The sequence below is a fragment of the Chrysemys picta genome, chromosome 4 (assembly GCF_011386835.1).
Source record: "Chrysemys picta bellii isolate R12L10 chromosome 4, ASM1138683v2, whole genome shotgun sequence".
Lineage (NCBI taxonomy): Eukaryota > Metazoa > Chordata > Testudines > Emydidae > Chrysemys > Chrysemys picta.
The window spans coordinates 146882399-146901740 of record NC_088794.1 but is presented as its reverse complement, the minus strand read 5'-3'; the positions used below and the strand labels follow the sequence as shown (position 1 = coordinate 146901740).

The window sequence follows — 19342 nt, the reverse complement described above, 5'->3', positions numbered from 1 at the left end:
CCTAAACCGAAGGCAAGACAAACACAAAATTACAAGTTGCATGTAAGTAGCCAGGTAAGCTGCACCCGAGGTCCCCAATGACCAGCAATGTTTAGTGTATAAGCCATAAAGCATTTATGGAGTTATGACAGTAATATTTTTAACAGGGCCTGATCCAGCTACCTTTGAAGTCACCAGGAGTCTTTCCATTGACATCAGAGGGATCTGGATCTGCCTTAGAGTGAGTTATACACGAGAACAATATTTTGCTTTAACATCTTAACTTTCTGCCATTGATGTATTAAAACTGCCTGTCACTTGACCATACATCCTCCATGTAATGACACTCAGTGTGTTTGTATTATTTAAAAATGAGGCTTGGTAATAGCCCCAGACATTTAGGAAAGGTAATATTTTCTTAAGTACGCCTGCTAGCGAAAATTAGCAAAATCTTCCTTGAGCTGTAACTAAAACATAAGTGCACAGCTGCTGTAGAGGAGTACAAGGTCTTCCAATGTAAACTCCACTGATATCATCACCATCAGAAGGTCATAAAACTGATTGATTATAAATACAGTTCTCATTTGTTTAGAGCTTACATTTTTGGGTCCTGGGTAATTAGCACATTAGCAATCTCTCAAAGTGAGTGCTTACAGGTGCTGCTCAAAGATAGCCCAAGCCGAAAAACTGCACAAGAAGAAAATAACAATGGCTTTAATTAAACAATCTCTGGATGGGTACATAAACATTTTTGGAAAAATGTCGGTCGTGTAAGTGTTTTGCTACTTGATCACACCTACCCAGCAGTCATGGATGAAAAAGGGCATTAAAATGGCTTGTTAATTTCCTTTAATGTAAGGTAGCGCCGGAAAAATTTAAGACATGTCAGAAATGTGAGGGAGATGTCCTCTTCGTGAAGCCTGCAGCTGCTCAAATCTTTCAAGATTCCTTCCCCTCCACACAAGCCAACAAAGGAAGATAAAGATCACCCTGCTTGTGGTAACTGGTACTTAGTTCCTTTTAGTTACACTTAAAATAAACTCTCTTTTACTTCTGTAAAGATTTCAGTCTTCAGACACGGTACTTGTGAGAGCTGTAAGCCAGCCATCTTTCCCTCATTCGGTCTGGGTCTGAAGTTCACCACTATACAGTGTGCACAGGGCATTTATGTTTAAAGTCACATTTTATTTGCACAGCTGGACACATCAGGTTCACGCTTATTTTCTAATTCACCAATTAAACCACTTTTGAAAGTAGTTTTTGTGTTTTACCCCCAGTCAGCGCTCCATAGTGAATGTGCATTAAAATGGTAACTCTTTAAGAACCTACAGTATTTTGATGACAACCACACTTCTTGGGTCCAATGGACATAGCTGTACTGGAGGCAAGAGAGCTACATGCACTTATTCCAGCAGAGGAGACTCCCAAAAGCTAATAAGGGGACCTGATAGCTCTCAAATATGTTAAAGGCTGTTATGAAGAGGATGGAGATCAATCATTCTTCAGGTCCACTAACGGCAGGACACGAAGTAACGGGCTTAATCGGCAACAAGGGAGATTTAAGTTGGATAGTAGGAAAAACTTTCTAACTGTAAGGGTAGTTAACTTCTGGAATAGGCTTCCAAGGGAGGTGGTGAGATCCCCATCCCTGGAGGTTTTTAAGAACAGGTTGGACAAACACCTGTCAGGGATGGTCTAGGTTTACTTCGCCCTGCCTTAGTGCAAAGGGCTGGACCCGATGACCTATCGAGGTTCCTTCCAGTCCTACACTGCTATGATTCTATGTGACTCTAAGTTATTAGAACCAAACATTTACAAATATTTGACTCCTGAGACTGTTTAAAGCCTTTTTGCCCAGTTTCCAAACCTTTTCCACCTCATTCAAAGATTCATCAGAAAGGTCTCCTATACTTAAAACAGGATTACTGACAAGATTCATGGACTCTTAACTCTTCAAGCAAGTTATGCGCTGGCATTTACACAGATTTTACAGCTTATTTTTAATACTTTAAAAACATTTTTACTGGCATTGCTTGTTGCAGTAATAATTTAGAAATCCCAGATCATCCATGAAACTCGAATGGCAAACAAACATCAGATTAAGTAACTAGTAAATCTTGTCCTTCTGCAAATATCTGGTCATTGGATAAGAGAAATCACCCTAGATTTATTAACTGTATTATTAAGACTGTAAGCCCTTTTGGACAAGTGTTGTCTCAATACTTGTGTAGCATTCTCAGTCCAGGTAAGGGCCTCTGACCATTACTGTAATAATAATAAATAACCCTAATAAGACTTAGATATGACGCTTATTTAATTTTTCTTTCCAAGTGTAACTGATACTATATGATAAACCAGAGCAAGAACTCAGGCAGAGTTAACAGATACTTGCCCAATACCAAGGAACATTGTGAATAATTCCAACAGAAGAGAAAATTCTCCCAACGAACAATGCAGATCAGTTGATCCTACAGGGCCAGCTGTTGACTTTTCATGCACTGACACTACCACACACAACAGTCCCCAACCAGAAAGGCCAGAAAGGTACAGTTTCAAAGTGGCGCAATGCAATTTTAGCTGCTTGAGTCCCAGTGAAGTCAGAGGCTTGTTTCATTTCACATAAAGTATTCCCCTTAAATATTTGCTTCAGCTGGCACAACTTTTACATCCATCAAGATTAACAGCAACTAAGCCCTGAGTTTGGTTTGCTTCAAGGTTGGTTTGAGTTCAATGAGGCACAATATTTAATCCTAACATTTATTTTAAAAGCAAAAATGATTTTTTAAAACAGTTCAAGTTCAGGATACCGCAGTAGCAATGCCAGTGGCCAGAATGAATTTCAGGTTCCCAGGTGCTCCTATTCTAAGGAGTCATGCCTCCTCCTAGACCTGCCTTGGGGTCAAAACTGGGAAGATATGCTTCATTTTCAAATATCTGAAGTTGCTGTTGAGGGTAGAGGGAGGTTACTCAAGGCAATTGCACTTTTAAGCCTGTAAATGCAGTAACAGGGGAAACTCATGTGTTTTGGTTACATCTAGGAATAGGAGAATCAGGATGTAAGAAAGAAAAACTTTGTCTAATCCACACAAAACCAGACCATATCTACAGCTGACCCCCAAACCCTTTCTGAATGTTCTGAAATGTTTAATTAGCCACCCCTCCCACAAATTATTTTTTCACTTTCACGTGCCTCTGCACTTCTGGGGCCAGATCCTCAGACAGTGTAAACTGGCAAAACTGCACTGAAGGCAATGGAGTTATGTTGGTTTACATCAGCTGAGGATCTGGCCCCAGGCATCTAGACATTTTACCTGAATCTGGAGAAGAGATGGTTGAATTATTTGTTGCAAATAAATTATCCAGTGAAATTTGTTGTTTTTTGTTGTTCATGAATCAATCTCAATCTGGGAGAATATATTTGTTACACAAGTACATGCTGTGCAGTTTGGGTGGACAGTCGATTGCTCAGAAACTGTTAACTTTAACTATTCAGTGTTCATGGGGCATGAACTGTCACCTGAGTCACATGGAACTGATTCCATTCTTGGAGGGGATGAGCAAAACCTTTTAAAATGGGAAAATAAAGTATGATGAAGTGTAAATCCTGCTGTTCCTTTATAAGTATGAATATTCAAACAACGAACAACCATCACCCGAACATTCATGCAAATACAAATCCATTCAAGCCCACATTCAGAACCAGTAAATGATAAGGGCATGAACAGGGTTGATCTGGCCAGCCATCGGGAATCATAAATGTTAAGGCCACAAGAAAACATTATGATCATTCAGTCTAACCGCTGGCACATCACAGGCCATAGGATTTCATCCAGTGATTCCTGCATCTAAAGTAACTTGTGGTTGATTTAGAGCTTTTCTCTTAGAAAGGCCTCCAACCTTGATTTACAGACTTCAAACCTACCACATCTCGTGGGAAGTTGTGCCAGTGGTTAATTATCCTCACTGTTAAAGTTTGCACCAATTTTCCAGTTTGAATTTGTCTAGCTTCAACTTCCAGCCATTGGATCATATTATGCCTTTATCTGTTAGACTAAAAAACACGGTGGTATGAGATATCTTTTCCTGGTGTGGATCTTGCATTTGAATGATTTATCTACTGCACTATGGCAAGGCTCAGCTTCGTGACTGAGCCAGGCTCTGCAAGGAGAGATGATATATCGCCCAGTTACCTGCAGCCCGCAGGATACCCCAGGAATACAACAGCCTCTAACAGAAGCCTTTACACAAGATGCAGATATTCTAATTTGGCTTGGGTCTTCAAATCTAATGAGCACAAAATGGCCATAGCTAAAATTGTTTTCAAGGACATTCAGAGAGCAAGAGAGAAATGAACGATCAGAGCTTGTAACCTTAGTCATGTCACTTAACATCTCCTCTTGAAAATAAGCATTATTATTATTGTTGTTATTATTTGGCATTGGTGCTCCCCTAGTTAAATAGCTTTGCTACAGTCAATGCAAGATTTGTAAGGGCATATAACAAATGCACAAGGCCACCAGAGAATGTGGGATATATCCCAGTTATACAATAGAAGGAAACGGATAATTTGGGGTTGTTTTTTTCCCAATTTTTCTTTAAATTATTGAGTCAATCCAGGGCACTAAAAGGTGAGGGACTCTACAGGACAGTAGGTACACACAGGTTGTGATCAAGTCAATTCTTAACTTTCTCTTTGAATGCTTGAGATTACTGCTTTGGACTCTTTGACCAACATGGTTCACAAACCTTTGGACAGTTCAGATAAGGGTCAGAAAAGCTGCCAAACTTTTGGTTGTTTCTCCAAACAACATCTGAATTCTTCTGAACCTTTTGGAGTTCACCCATGACTCAACCTGTCTGTTGTCTCTAGGGGTGCAGTATCGGATGTATTGCTTGCGTGTACATTTCTAGTCCCACTAGGCACAACCAACAACAAATGAATTTTTTAAAATAGCTGCATTTTTACTATATTCTTAAAACTGTGTTACAGACCCTGAGACCTAAATTTACTCCACTATACTGCCTCCCTGCCTACACCCATCTCTCCTGCTCAGGACGAACTCTTTGGCTTAAGTGTTTGAATGGTAAGCCAAAGCAAACTCCTTTAAGAACATTTTATGAAATTGTTAGTGTTGTTCTTTTACAAAGTAAGGCAGATCTGAAGCCTTTGCAACTTGAATTTCAACATCACTGTATTGTTGTCTCAATGCACATGGCCACACAATGACACTGTGCCTTCTAGTGCTTCTTGCAAGCCCTTATGTTGTTGGGATCATGTTATTACGAGTGTAAGGGCATGTCTACACTATAAGTTTAAGTCGACGTATGTTAGATCCGCTTACAGCCACCGCAGTAATTACTCGGTGGTTCATGTCCACACTGCCCTTCTTCTGTCGGTGGTGCGTGTCCTCACCAGGAGTGCTTCCACTGACTTAAGAGGAACAGCGTTGGGGGCTCTCGGCTCCATGAGCAGCTCCCCACTGGTAGCCCGGTTCCCTGCCAGGAGCCCGGCTGCCCCCTCCCAGCTTCTCCGTTCCCCATTCCCTACCAGGACCAGGGCAGCCGACCAGACTCCAGGCATGGAGCTCCCTGCCAGGTGCAGACGTGCTCCCAGATCGGAGCGGGGAGTCCGGGAGGGCAGCCCAGATTGGATTGGGGAGCCGGGAGACTGGCAGCAACCAGGCTGGAAGTGGAGACTTGGCAGCAGCCTGGCTGGTGAGCTGGAAGCCATCTTTTTTGTCAAGAATTACAGTCAATAAATGTAAGTAACTCAGTGTCTTCAGGGACACTGTGTGGCCCTAAGTACACCCATATAAGCCCTACACCTCTTGTGAAGATGGAGTTATTATGTTTGTGCAGTAGAACACTTACATTGTGTACCCTGACACAATTAGGTTGACATAAGCTGCCTTATGTCGACCTAACGGTCAAGTGTAGACCAGGCCATAGTTTCTGCATGCCACCAGTGTAGTTCTCACCTCATCAAGGGTCAAATGAAGGAAACAAGACTAAATATTACAAAGGAAGAAACCAAAAGTGATCTGGAATTAATTTTGCTAAAGTAAATATTTTCGTACAATCAGCTGGAGGAGCTGAGCTATTCCTGCATCATCCAAGAACAAAGATATACCCCTCCAAGTTGTGGCTCATTTTCTGTGGCTTTTCCTGAAACAGTCATCGTACTACGGTCTTCCTCACACTCTTTCTTGGAAATACGCTGTAACCTGAAGAGTTTATGTTGGAGATGGGGCCCAAACACAAGTTCCCAGGCCCATACACTCCAGAACGTTGGGGATTGTTCTGAAACTGATTCCAGATTTTGCAAAATGGCCCTTTAGATTTAAAGACAAACAAACCGAAGCTCCAAATCAAAACTGTCACGGGGTGGGACTCACCGCGGTGCCGCCTCCTGCTGGTTGTCCAGAGAATTAGTGTTTCCAGCTCTGGAGCGCCCTCTGCAGGCTGGTGTCCTGCTTGCTGCTGGGCCTGAGTCCCTCCTGGACCCTGGTGCCCCTTTCACGCCGGGGTGCTGCCCCCTGGCAGTACCCCCACAGATCTGGGTCTCCCCTCCCCGGGGAACCCCCAAGATCCTCTATCCCCACCTTGCCTCAGTCTATGGCCACCACCAGTCATCACCTAGCCCCCGTTCCCTGGGGCAGACTGCAGTGTAAGTGCCACTCATCATAGGCAAGGGGGATTTGGACCTGCTGCCTTTGCCTACCCCTGGGCTGCCCTTTGCAACCCCAGTACCCTTCTTGGCCTTTAACAAGGCCTGCAGCTTCCAGTTTCCGGTTTCCAGGCCGGAGCTCCCCAGCTCCTCTGGCCTTCCCCCAGCCCAGCTCCAGTCTTGATACCCTGTTCAGCTCCCTGGCAGCCAGGCCCTTCTCTCTCTAACACTAGAGAGAGAGAGACTCTGTCTCTGGCTTCTGGCCCCAGCCCTCTTATAAGGGCCACCTGGGCCCTCATTAAGCCAGTCGCGGCCTGATTGGGGCGTGGACCCCAGCTGAGGCTGCTTCCCCAAGCAGCCCTGCTTTTCCTTTCCTGCCACAGCCCTCTCCTCAGGTTGTTTTAAGCCTTTTAAGGCAGGAGCGGGTGACCAGCCCGCTACAAAGACAAACTATGGGAATGTTCAAAATTCCCACCTGAATTTTGTAGCATGAGCATCTCTCAGTCACACAGCTGAAATTCCCAGGATAAATACAACTGCTCATTGGCATCTGACACTGGGATCTACTCCTAGGGACAACTTCTGGTAGCGCTGCGAATCCTCCAGGATTGGCATGGAGTCTCCCGGAATCGGCATCGATTTCCCAGTGACTATTGAAAGCAATCCAGGAGTTTTTAATAGGATATTTTAAGAAAATGACATTATGTCATCTTGGAGGGAAAAATCTCCCGGATTAGCTTCAGTCAGAGTTGGCAACCCTAGCTTCTGGGCTGGTGTAATCATGCTCTTTTGTCTGTGCAGGGCAAGGACACAATATCGGATTTATCACTGACTCACTACCAATATACTTACCATAGCAGAGAAAATGTTAGGTTCGTGTCTCATGAAGCCAAAAAAGTTTGATCAAGTGCTTCCTTTAGTAATGTCTTATACATTTTAACGTCACAACTGCTGCCAAACCTTGGACCCCTGAGGTCTCTCTAATGATGTAACACTGGTTTAGACCATCCAAGCTACAGATTCCCCCATTGCACAGTTAGGGATGGCTTCTCCCTCTGGCAAACTAACATTTTGCATCTTTCTGCATACACATGGCCACTACAGATCATCAGTGGGTGTCATATATTAAAATTAGGCAGGTTCCAGGAAGATGCAACACGAAGCTGCAGAGGTGAAAAACAGGATCCAGCGATTACAATTGTCAGTCATTTTTTTCCCCACAATCTTTTTTTAAATACAACTGGGAAAAAAATAATGGTTTCATGAGAAAAAGGAAGGAAACAGTACTTCCCAGATATACAATATCAAAAGCTCATAAGAAAATTAAATAAACATCTCCTATGTATTACTGTATACGTGCATTGGATTGCATCCTAGGCTTTCTTGAGGGACAGACAAAGAACACAGAGCTCTGTTTATCACAGAGTCTCTCTTCACACAAGACCCTGTTTATACACTGTATGATATGTAATGTTGCATCACTTAGATTAACACATGAAATCTGAGTGGATTGCGTTATTCACCTGCTAGGAGGGAGCAAAGGAGATAGAAATAGTGTCATTTTAAGGATGAGAAATTCAACATGCACATAAGTGATATACTGTGCTATATATTTCTAATCTGCCCATAACTGTGGTATTCAGGCACCAGATCTGAAATATCAGTCTGACGTGTTTTATTCTAAACAGGTACATGTTTTATATTTTCCTATAGCTAAGCAATGGGCCATATCGTCTGTGTCATGTCACTGCTTTACATGCCACTACTGGTGTAATCCCACCATAAATGCACCCTAATCAAATGGTGGATCACCCCAACGTAACAACCCATAACTTAAGCATCTGTACTTCCTAAAATTACTCAAATGCACTAGTTCTCTTTGAGGACAAAGGAATAAACCACATTTGGGGTTATTAGATCAAGATATTTTTTAGATAAGATCTTCCATAGGGAGGGAAAAATACTATTAGAAAACTGGTAAAGGATAAAACACCTCTACTTCTTCAGACACATATTTCTCAGGCATGCCTTGTCTGACACTCAGTCTCAAACCTTCCAAAAGAGTTCTTCTCTGGTAAAAGATCATACATCAGAAAATGCCTAGTGGAAAAGTTTTGTGTTTATGTCATTACAGGGGCAATCAAAATTAGATGCATAATGGAAAGACAGTTACAGACATAATTTTTCAAACTGGAGTGTCTGAAGTTAGTCACCCACATCCCTATTAGAGCCAAGATTTTCCAAAGTGACTGCTGATTTGACGTGCCCAACCTGGGGCACCTTAAAGGCAACTGATTTTCCAAGAATAAGGGGTCAGCACTTCCTGAAAATCAGACGCTGTTAAAGCGTCTCAAATTGAACATCCAAAAGTGGAGGCACCCAAAATTACTAGTCATATTTGGACTTCTTGGCGTAGTTGTCTAAATATGGATGCAGGTGCATAACTTTAGACATTCAGTACAAAAATTTTGGCCTAGACATCCCTTGACTATGGAGTCTCCCCTTACTAACTGGATGCTTAATATGCCGAGAGAGAATGTTCATCTCCCATGTTAAAAGCAGTTTCAAATATGAAAAGAAAAGCTTCAAAAATGGTTTTCTGTCAAGTTTAATAAAATCAGGCCTGGTATTGATGCAGACAAGATTTATTTTATTGGTTCGTAAGATGATTTCTGAAATAAATATCCCTATTAAAATCTTGTTGGCATGATCTAGACAGTATTTGGTCCTGCCATGAGGGCAGGGGACTGGATTCGATGACCTCTCGAGGTCCCTTCCAGTCCTAGAATCTATGAATCTATGAATAAGTGACATTTTGGCAAAACACCATGGAAACATTTGGTCATATCCTCTCAACCCCTAATTTCTTCCTTACATGTTCTTTTTAATATATCACAGTTGTTAAATTTGTAACATGTAATTCCCTTGAGACTAAACAACAGTGCTTGGTATGTGAAAAATGAACAATACATTTACATCAGTAAACCAAGAGGAAATTTTAAATAAACATGTAATTGAGTACAAATAATCTGAACATTATTTTTATGAAACTTGACCATTCTGTAGGCCAGCACTAACAGCAGGATGTCCTAAATAAACTTAGCAAAAGCATATGTTGTCGTCCTCTTCTTCAGTTATGACATAACTGATCAGATTCAATTCTTCTGATGCCTTATTGCAGTTAGTCAAACATTACTATATTGGAAGGCTGTTAAACTTTTTCTTAAATTAGTCACCATTTCATTACAAAAGCAAACATGACCACCAAAACCCCAGAAAGAATGTCTTGATTTATTTTGGCATTATGGGTCAACTTAAATTAGTATACAAAGAGGGCTGTACAAATTGTTGCTACATCTAGCATGGATTTTGACTTTGAAAACATATGGCCAGCACCAATGCAAAAATAAAGCTGAGGGTAGGTCTGGGATGGGTTGCACGAGGTCATAAATTTGGTATTTTCCGTGATGGCTGCCCTCTTGTGCTCTAAAATCTAAGAGAGTTTCTTTCTTTCTTCCTTAAAGTTGTCCTAACCCTGGTTGCATTGGAACTAACACTGAATTATAAACTTCATAGCAGGGAATTTGTTGTGTTTGTATTTGTCGAGTGAAGCATCTAGGACATTTCTGACGCCTGCATAAACACTAAAACTACTACTAACTTTCCCCTCTTTCATAGCCAAGATAAACAGTTTTCCTTTATGGCCGTCAATCATGTTGAGTATTACATTTACTACACATGTAATGTAGTCCTACCAATTGCAAATGAGACTACTCACGTAATAAGGTAGTCTTGAATGTAAATAAAGGTGGTAGTGAGGCACTTCAGGAAAGGAAGCCACCCATTTGCTTTTGCTCTTTTCAGTTTCTTTATATATATATAATTTTGGATCCTATTTTCTGAGGGGGACAAGTCCACATTGTGCTATTGAGCATGTAATCCTAGCACATTCTTTGATTGCCCAGAATTCCCCTTGGCGTCAATGGGAGCCAGAAAGGTAGCATGGCCTAGTGGGTAGAGCACTGGATTGGAAGACGGGTTCTAGTCCCTGTTCTGCCTCTAACCTCTTGGGTGACTGTGACCTTCGTTAAATTGGTTCACCTTTCTATCTCTTTTATTCCCCTCCAACCCTTTGTCTCTCTTGTCTATTTAGACTGTAAGCTCTTAGTGACTAGGACCATTTTACTATGATTGTACGCAATGCCCAGTACAATCGGTCCTCCATCTCCATTGGAGCCTCTATGCGCTACCATAACACAAATAAATAACAATGGGATATTCCCCTTTGACTTCAGTGGAGGTTTGGGGTGTGCAAAGAATGCAGGATCAGCAGTTTGTCATCTATAATTACTTCTCTGCACACACTTTTTCTTTTAAAGCCCCTTTTTTCTTAAACTAATCCATTTGGGTTGTAAACCTTCTCTAAAACCCACATCCTGGAGGCTTTTATATATATTACACAAAAGACTATGTTAAAAGCACACTGTTAAGGCTGCAAAGTCAAGCAGTCAAACGTTGGGAAATGCCAGATTTAACATTGCCTGCCGAGACAGGGATGGAATCCAAATCCCAAGGCAGCATTTAATTGCCTTAATCATGAGACAGTCCTCTCTCTTCCTGCAGTCCCCTGCCTCATTCATTACACACCTTCCAACTTCTGCAACAAATGAGTCGGGGTCCTACAGCCAACAGCCTCCTTCATTACACAGCCCTCATTCATCTGCAGAGCAGGTCCATTCTGTGCACTGATTGAGGGATGGATCCTGTGGAAAAAATAGTATGTGATCCTGTAATTAATGAATGGATCATAATGCATCCACAAAAGAAGCAGAATTAAGGTTGCACAGGCAACCTGAATTCTGGCATTTTCGAATTTTTAAGTGCTTGGCTTTGCAACCTTAATAACATTCTTTCAACATAGTTTTTTTATCTGTAATTTCCTAGTTTTTTAAAAGAGCAAACAGAAAAAAAAAAACAGAAATTCCATCATGTGGCATCACATTGATACCTACATGAACCCTTTAGATTCACCACACAAACTGGTCATTTGAGTTACCAGCAGGGCCGGCTCCAGGGTTTTGGCCGCCCCAAGCAGCCAAAAAAAAAAAAAAGCCGCGATTGCGATTGCGATCTGCGGCGGCATTTCGCCGGGAGGTCCATCGCTCCGAGCTGGAGTGAGGGACCATCTGCCGAATTGCCGCCGAATAGCTGGACATGCCGCCCCTCTCCGGAGTGGCCGCCCCAAGCACCTGCTTGACAAGCTGGTGCCTGGAGCCGGCCCTGGTTACCAGAATAAATGATAGCAATAATAGGTTGCAATCCTCTATGTGGACTGCAAAAACAACGAGGAGTCCTTGTGGCACCTTAGAGACTCCTTGTTATTTTTGCTGATACAGACTAACATGGCTACCACTCTGAAACCTGTCTCTATGTGGACTGGCACTAGAGGGGGATGAGACACACACTTCACCAGAGGGCTTCACAGATATTTGCTGACAGCAGAGGCATGGTGAGACTCAGGAATCTTGGATTCTATTCTAGATTCTCATAAAATCTCAGCCTCCCCTCCTATCTGACCTCCCTCCACAGCTTCTTGTCCCAGTCTCCCCCTCCCTGGCTCCTTCTCCCGATCTCTTTGCCCAGCCAATCCCCGTTCTCCCCCTTGCACTCCAGATTCTTGTCAGATCTGTCTCCCCTCCTCTCCCACAAGGTTCTCCCATCACCAAGCCAACTGGCTCCCAGTCATCTCCCCACAATTTTCCTCACCAGCTCTCCCCTAATTCCCAATCACAGTTTCTCTCCTCCCACCACTCCAGTCACAGTCTCACCTGACTCCTTGCTTAGAAAGAGATTTTAGCTGCTAAAACCTAAGTCTCTAATGAGCATGTACAAAGTGAGATTCTTCAAAGGCGTATAAATTGCCCATATTTGGATAGATTTTCACAGGAATGGCAAAAGGCAAATTCCTGAGACAAAGCCACTCCCCTGCCAAATTTTCCAAGTCTCTGTTTCAAAGCACATATGTAATGCTGAGGAAATGATAACATGCACTTTGAATGGAAAGCCTTTTGTAAAACCAGTCTTCTGAATGAAATTCTTGCGGTCAGTTATCAAGAATATACCTTTGGTTTCTTGGCAGATATTTTTTAAAGGCATTTGATCAATTAATTACACGTCACCTGCTGAACATCTGGGAGAGTACCAAAAATAGCCGACTAGTCTTCTCTCAGACATATGTTGGACGGGAGCATCACCTGACACCTAAAAGAAGGGAGAACATGCAATCATTCAACCATCAAAAGCTCATAGCTCTAATTAGCATGGTCTAAATGTTAGCTACAGTCTTTCCAGATTAAACCAGAAACGTTTTTTGGGGGGGCTGCTCATTAGGATGGAAACAGGAAGAAAACTCATAAGGTTTGCAGATTCCTCGTCTGCAGACTGTGTGGGGTACATGTGCTTCTTTGCTCTTCATTTCCATATGGGCAATAAAAGGGAGTTGACAGTATAAATTAGATACACCATGTATGCTTTAAGTATAGAATTGTCTTCTGTGACTCGGGGAAACTACAGTGTTCTGGACATAGAGCATCACTAGTGACTGGTAGGCTTAGTTCTTCCTGATTTCCCATAGGCAAGAATACACTACCCTTCTTCCTGTTTCATCTGTGCACATGGCCCCCTGGCTGATCATATCTTAGCAAACTCTGTCACAAGAAATGCAGCTGCAATATCCAAACACAGTATCTACTCAGACTGTGTGTCCCAGGGTGGCTGGCCCCTTTAAATGAAGCAGGCCTAGTGCCTCGGGCTAGAATGGTTGCTCCCAGTTTGGCCAATTAAGAGGGTGGGGCAGTGGGGCAGCACCTGGGGCTATGAAGAGCCAGGCTGTCGGTGAGGAAGAGGGGGAGCAAGAGCAACAGGCAATCCCCGGGGGGTGCGGGGAGGCACTGGGAACCTGCTGGGGGAAAAGGGTCTCCAGGGAGAAAGCTCGGGGGGTGCTCAGTGAAAAGAGGACGAGAAGGATCCTGTAATAGCCCCTGAAGCAGGAGGGACTTAAAGAGGCAAAGGGGGAAATCCCCCTGGAGCTGGAGCCCGGATGGCTGGCAGAACTGTTTTTTGCGTTTTGCCTATGTTTGGGAAATACAACTGTCCCTGGAACGAGAATGTGGGTGTGGCAGTGGGTCCCCTGTGCGCTGGGGACAAGCCAGCGCCTTATTTACACTGCGGTCTTGCATGAATGAGAGCCAGGTAATGCTATTGGGTTTGGTGGAAAAGACATTTTCATGTTTCAAATAACTATAGTCATAATTAGAAATGGCAATATTTGTTTTTTCCCCCCCAAAAAAATCTGAAACAAGAATGAGAGCCATCAGAAAACGCCAAAGCAGCAAACAGGAGTAATCGATTGTAGACAAATCTGCAAAATGTGATCCTTTGATCATTAAAATGACAATTGCTTAATTTGCAGAACAAAGAAAACAGAGTTATATAAAGGGGATTCTTTAAGTAAAGGAATGTTTGATCAGATTCATAGTTAAGGATGTGCACCTTTTTAAATGGAAAATCCTTCAGTGCTGGTATGACTCTCTGAAGCCTGATCGTCACATTACCCATATCAAACTGTCATTTGGATGCTCACCCACTGAAAATTCATTTAATGCACGTCCTTTAATTTACAAACACATGGAAATGAAAAAAAATCCAGTGTGGCATCTAGTCATTTTGGATGAGGGGGGAGAGATAGCTCAGTGGTTTGAGCACTAGCCTGCTAAACACAGCACTGTGAGTTCAATCCTTGAGGGGGCCATTTAGGGAGCTGGGGCAAAAATCTGTCTGGGGATTGGTCCTGATTTGAGCAGGGGGTTGGACTAGATGCCTCCTGAGGTCCCTTCCAACCCTGATATTCTATGATAGTAACTTGGACATATCATGTGGCTCAGCAATCCCTTTCCAGCCCACATGGGTGGAGTTAAGCAGACATGGAATTCTGGCACCCTTTCAAGAGCATTAGGACCTGCACAACTTCCCATGCCAAGATTTTAATTGTTTCCTACAAGTGTGACACCACAAAACAGGCCACCGAGATGGTTTGAGTTCTCACTTGTATCCAAATTCATCTCTGTCTTCTTCTCAACATAGAGGCAGATGTACTCATTGTCACATGCCAGAGACTCACTAGGGACCAAGAGAACTTTAGCACAATATTTTAATCAATGAAAAAATCCATTTTATTGTTATTGCCACATAGATAAAGTTCCTTAATTAGATAAAGTTAATTAATTAGAGGCGGTCAAAAAAGCAAACAGGATGTTAGGGATCGTTAAAAAGGGGATAGAGAATAAGACTGAGAATATCTTATTGCCCTTATATAAATCGATGGTACGCCCACATCTCGAATACTGAGTACAGATGTGGTCTCCTCATCTCAAAAAAGATATCCTGGCACTAGAAAAGGTTCAGAAAAGGGCAACTAAAATGATTAGGGGTTTGGAACGGGTCCCATATGAGGAGAGATTAAAGAGGCTAGGACTTTTCAGCTTGGAAAAGAGGAGACTAAGGGGGGATATGATAGAGGTATATAAAATCATGAGTGATGTGGAGAAAGTGGATAAGGAAAAGTTATTTACTTATTCCCATAATACAAGAACTAGGGGTCAAAAAATGAAATTAATAGGCAGCAGGTTTAAAACAAATACAAGGAAGTTCTTCTTCACGCAGCACACGGTCAACTTGTGGAACTCCTTGCCTGAGGAGGTTGTGAAGGCTAGGACTATAACAACGTTTAAAAGAGAACTGGATAAATTCATGGTGGTTAAGTCCACTAATGGCTCTTAGCCAGGATGGGTAAGGAATGGTGTCCCTAGCCTCTGTTTGTCAGAGGATGGAGATGGATGGCAGGAGAGAGATCACTTGATCATTGCCTGTTAGGTCCACTCCCTCTGGGGCACCTGGCATTGGCCACTATCGATAGACAGAATACTGGGCTAGATGGACCTTTGGTCTGACCCAGTACAGACATTCTTATGTTCTTATGTTCCTTGGATTCACAGAGCATTAATTCTTTAAAAAAAAGTAAACAATCAGTAAATGAGTAAAACAGAACCCGACTCCTTTCCTCATGTTGGTTTGAATGGGTGAGCTGGCAATACCAGTTCTGCCAACTCTATCCATTTTATCACTTGTCTCACAATATTTGATGTTTTCCTTTGTGACACACCAGGGCATAATCCAGGCTAATGAGTAAATATGTCACCCCTGCACTCTAACCTGAGGTGCCCTTCACAATGCTTTGCTGCAGTAGCCTCCAGCCTGGACTGCTCACCAAGAGCCTCCAGCATACAAGTCACTCCCGGCTATGTCTGCATGTGTGCTGCAGCCAGCCAGTCACAGCGTAGGTCCTACCAGCCTTGGTTATACTACAGCAGATCCCCAACACACTCCAAGTCTTAGATATTCCCCCAGAAGTGTATGTCCTTTACTGCCCAGCCCTCTCCTGGACAATACAAGCTGATATAAAGTCCGTTATTTCTTTAATAGAAATAATATGCACACAACTTGCGACCCCAAATGGCATTTCCCACACACTTCCATTTAAATACACCGGAGTAGATAAAACAATAAAACAAGTTCATTAGCTACAAAGAGATAGATTTTAAGGGAGTACAAGTAACAAGGCATAAAAATCATAAAAGAAATGATTACAAGAAAAATAAAGATAAAATGCAACTGGTGTCTAACTTAACAAACTACATTAAATTCCAAGTAAAGTTTTCTCAGCATATGCTTTCAGCAGTCTTACTGATCAAACTTCTTAAGGCAGGATCCCTTCGCCTAGAGTTCAACAAATGCTTCCTTTGTTGCTTCTGGGGTCTTGAATACAATGGGCGGGAGGGGGGAAGGGATGCCTTGGGGCTCTTGTCCCTCCTTTTTATAGTTTCAGTTCCCCCCTGAAAAACATTTCCAATTAGAACCAGAAGACAAAAGGTCTATGGGGAAGGATGTTCCCTGCTGCTTTTTCCTCACCTGTTTGAGTGTCCTTTGTTTCCCCTTCCTGATTGATGACTCTGTTTACGGCTTAAATGCAAATTAAGCAGAGCACACATTATTTTGTTTGAGACAGACCTGTTTGCCAACCTCAGTTTGGAACTTGTGTTAATAACAATATACAGTGAAATCTTATAATTTGACATACAATGTTGCCACAGATATTTTATCGGGATAATAATGATCAGCAAATTATGAATTTTGAAGTGATACCTCACAAGGCATACTTTGTGCAAAGATTATTACAATAGTGTGTAGGATGTGGACACAGGGGTACATTCTGTCACATCTTTACAACCCCAACTCCTGGCATCACGTGATTTACATGAGAATCTCAGTTTTCCTGGAAAAAAAAATAGTTCTCCACAACTATGAGAGTTTGAAAAAGTTTGAAAACATGAACCTTAAAGGCTGAAAAATCAGCAGGCAATTTTTTAACGGTGAGGGTAATTAACCATTGAACCAACTATCTTACGGATATAGTGCATTTTCTGAATTTGAGTTCTCTAAATCAAGATTGGATGGCTCCTTCTTAAAGATAAACTCTAGCTGAACCACACATTATTAGACTTGACACAGGAATCATGTGGTGAAATCATGTTATACAGGAGGTCAGATTAGGAGACTAATAGGTCCTTCTGGTCTTAAATTCTATAAATCTATGAAAGAAAAAGAACCCAAAATGTATTATTATTAAACCTCATGGCTTTTAGGACAAACTCATGATTTTTGTAGGTTTGGAAATGGAAATACTTCTCTTTTTCGTGGGCTTCTGCTTCTCAGGCCTCGCGCCTTTTGTCTTCCAGCTCCAGGGCTCTCTGGCATGCTGCTATTTCTGCTGCCAGTTTCTGCTTCACTGCTTCCAGCTTTTGCTTCTCAGCTTCTATTCCGAGCCTTTTGGTCTGCTCTGCTATCTCCATCCTTTGAACCTCCACCTGAGACAGTTTGAATTTCAGAGGCTGCCTCACTCAGAACTATTGTGTTCATCTTCCAAGCTCAGTCCCTTTGGTGGATCTCTTTGCCATCTATCCTGCTTACTCATCTTATACTTGCCTTTGTTTTATTTCCTTCATCCACAATAAATCACTGGAAAATAACGAACTATCCTTTTTTTTGGTCTGTTCCCAACCTTCTCACTGGTGAATCTCTCAGAAACTAGTGTATAAGTACTTGGAGTGCGATCCTTAGCTAGTCAGGAAACTGGGTATAAATCCTGCTGACTACATCACTGTGGTGCTCCCCAGGGGAGTCCAGGGCTATAAAGCATGTCACCAACACCTGCCTTAGTGTGAAGCAATCTTATCTGTTCCTGCTGTGGATCAGCTCCCTGAAATCACCAGCCTCTAGCAGCACAAGCACTGCCTTCCAGGCCCCTGCAGGTCTCACTCTGTCTGTACAGGTTGTGATAGACACATGCCTACCCCCGAGACCTCAGAGCACTCCCTGCAGTCTCCAGCCCCTTATCCACTGAATAGTCACAGAATTATGAGGCCTGCTGTTCCCAAAGGAACAGTACAAACCCGCCTGTAAGATTCAACTCAGGACCATCTCTTTGTTTAACACCACAGCACTGAGATATATTTATAGTGAAAACAAGAATAAGTTTATCATCAAAGGATAGAGATTTCACAGATTCATTCATAGATTCATAGATTCTAGGACTGGAAGGGACCTCGAGAGGTCATCAAGTTCAGTCCCCAGCCCGCATGGCAGGACCAAATACTGTCTAGACCATCCCTGATAGACATTTATCTAACCTACTCTTAAATATCTCCAGAGATGGAGATTCCACAACCTCCCTAGGCAATTTATTCCAGTGTTTAACCACCCTGACAGTTAGGAACTTTTTCCTAATGTCCAACCTAGACCTCCCTTGCTGCAGTTTAAGCCCATTGCTTCTTGTTCTATCCTTAGAGGCTAAAGTGAACAAGTTTTCTCCCTCCTCCTTATGACACCCTTTTAGATACCTGAAAACTGCTATCATGTCCCCTCTCAGTCTTCTCTTTTCCAAACTAAACAAACCCAATTCTTTCAGCCTTCCTTCATAGGTCATGTTCTCAAGACCTTTAATCATTCTTGTTGCTCTTCTCTGGACCCTTTCCAATTTCTCCACATCTTTCTTGAAATGCGGTGCCCAGAACTGGACACAATACTCCAGCTGAGGCCTAACCAGAGCAGAGTAGAGCGGAAGAATGACTTCTCGTGTCTTGCTCACAACACACCTGTTAATACATCCCAGAATCATGTTTGCTTTTTTTGCAACAGCATCACACTGTTGACTCATATTTAGCTTGTGGTCCATTATAACCCCTAGATCCCTTTCTGCCGTAATCCTTCCTAGACAGTCTCTTCCCATTCTGTCTGTGTGAAACTGATTTTTTCTTCCTAAGTAGAGCACTTTGCATTTGTCTTTGTTAAACTTCATCCTGTTTAACTCAGACCATTTCTCCAATTTGTCCAGATCATTTTGAATTATGACCCTGTCCTCCAAAGCAGTTGCAATCCCTCCCAGTTTGGTATCATCCGCAAACTTAATAAGCATACTTTCTATGCCAGTAGCTAAGTCGCTAATGAAGATATTGAACAGAGCCGGTCCCAAAACAGACCCCTGCGGGGATAGCTGAGGGGGTACAGTTGGGAGAGTGGGGG

At 42.5% G+C, this 19342-nt stretch overlaps 1 protein-coding gene across 2 annotated transcripts in view; it reads right to left on the bottom strand.

The window, feature by feature from the left end:
• The window catches only part of LOC122172278 (uncharacterized), a 139676-nt gene that overhangs the window by 35233 nt on the left and 85101 nt on the right, over window positions 1-19342 (bottom strand). Inside the window, exons 3-4 of one of the 2 annotated variants that reach the window (XR_006172429.2) lie at window positions 12826-12907; window positions 9254-11409 (exon numbers count right to left, since the gene is read on the bottom strand). The gene's annotated coding sequence lies outside the window, so the exon portion shown is untranslated. Of the gene's footprint in view, window positions 1-9253; window positions 11410-12825; window positions 12908-19342 lie in introns of those variants that run through there. The other variant, XM_065593930.1, reaches the window with a different exon arrangement.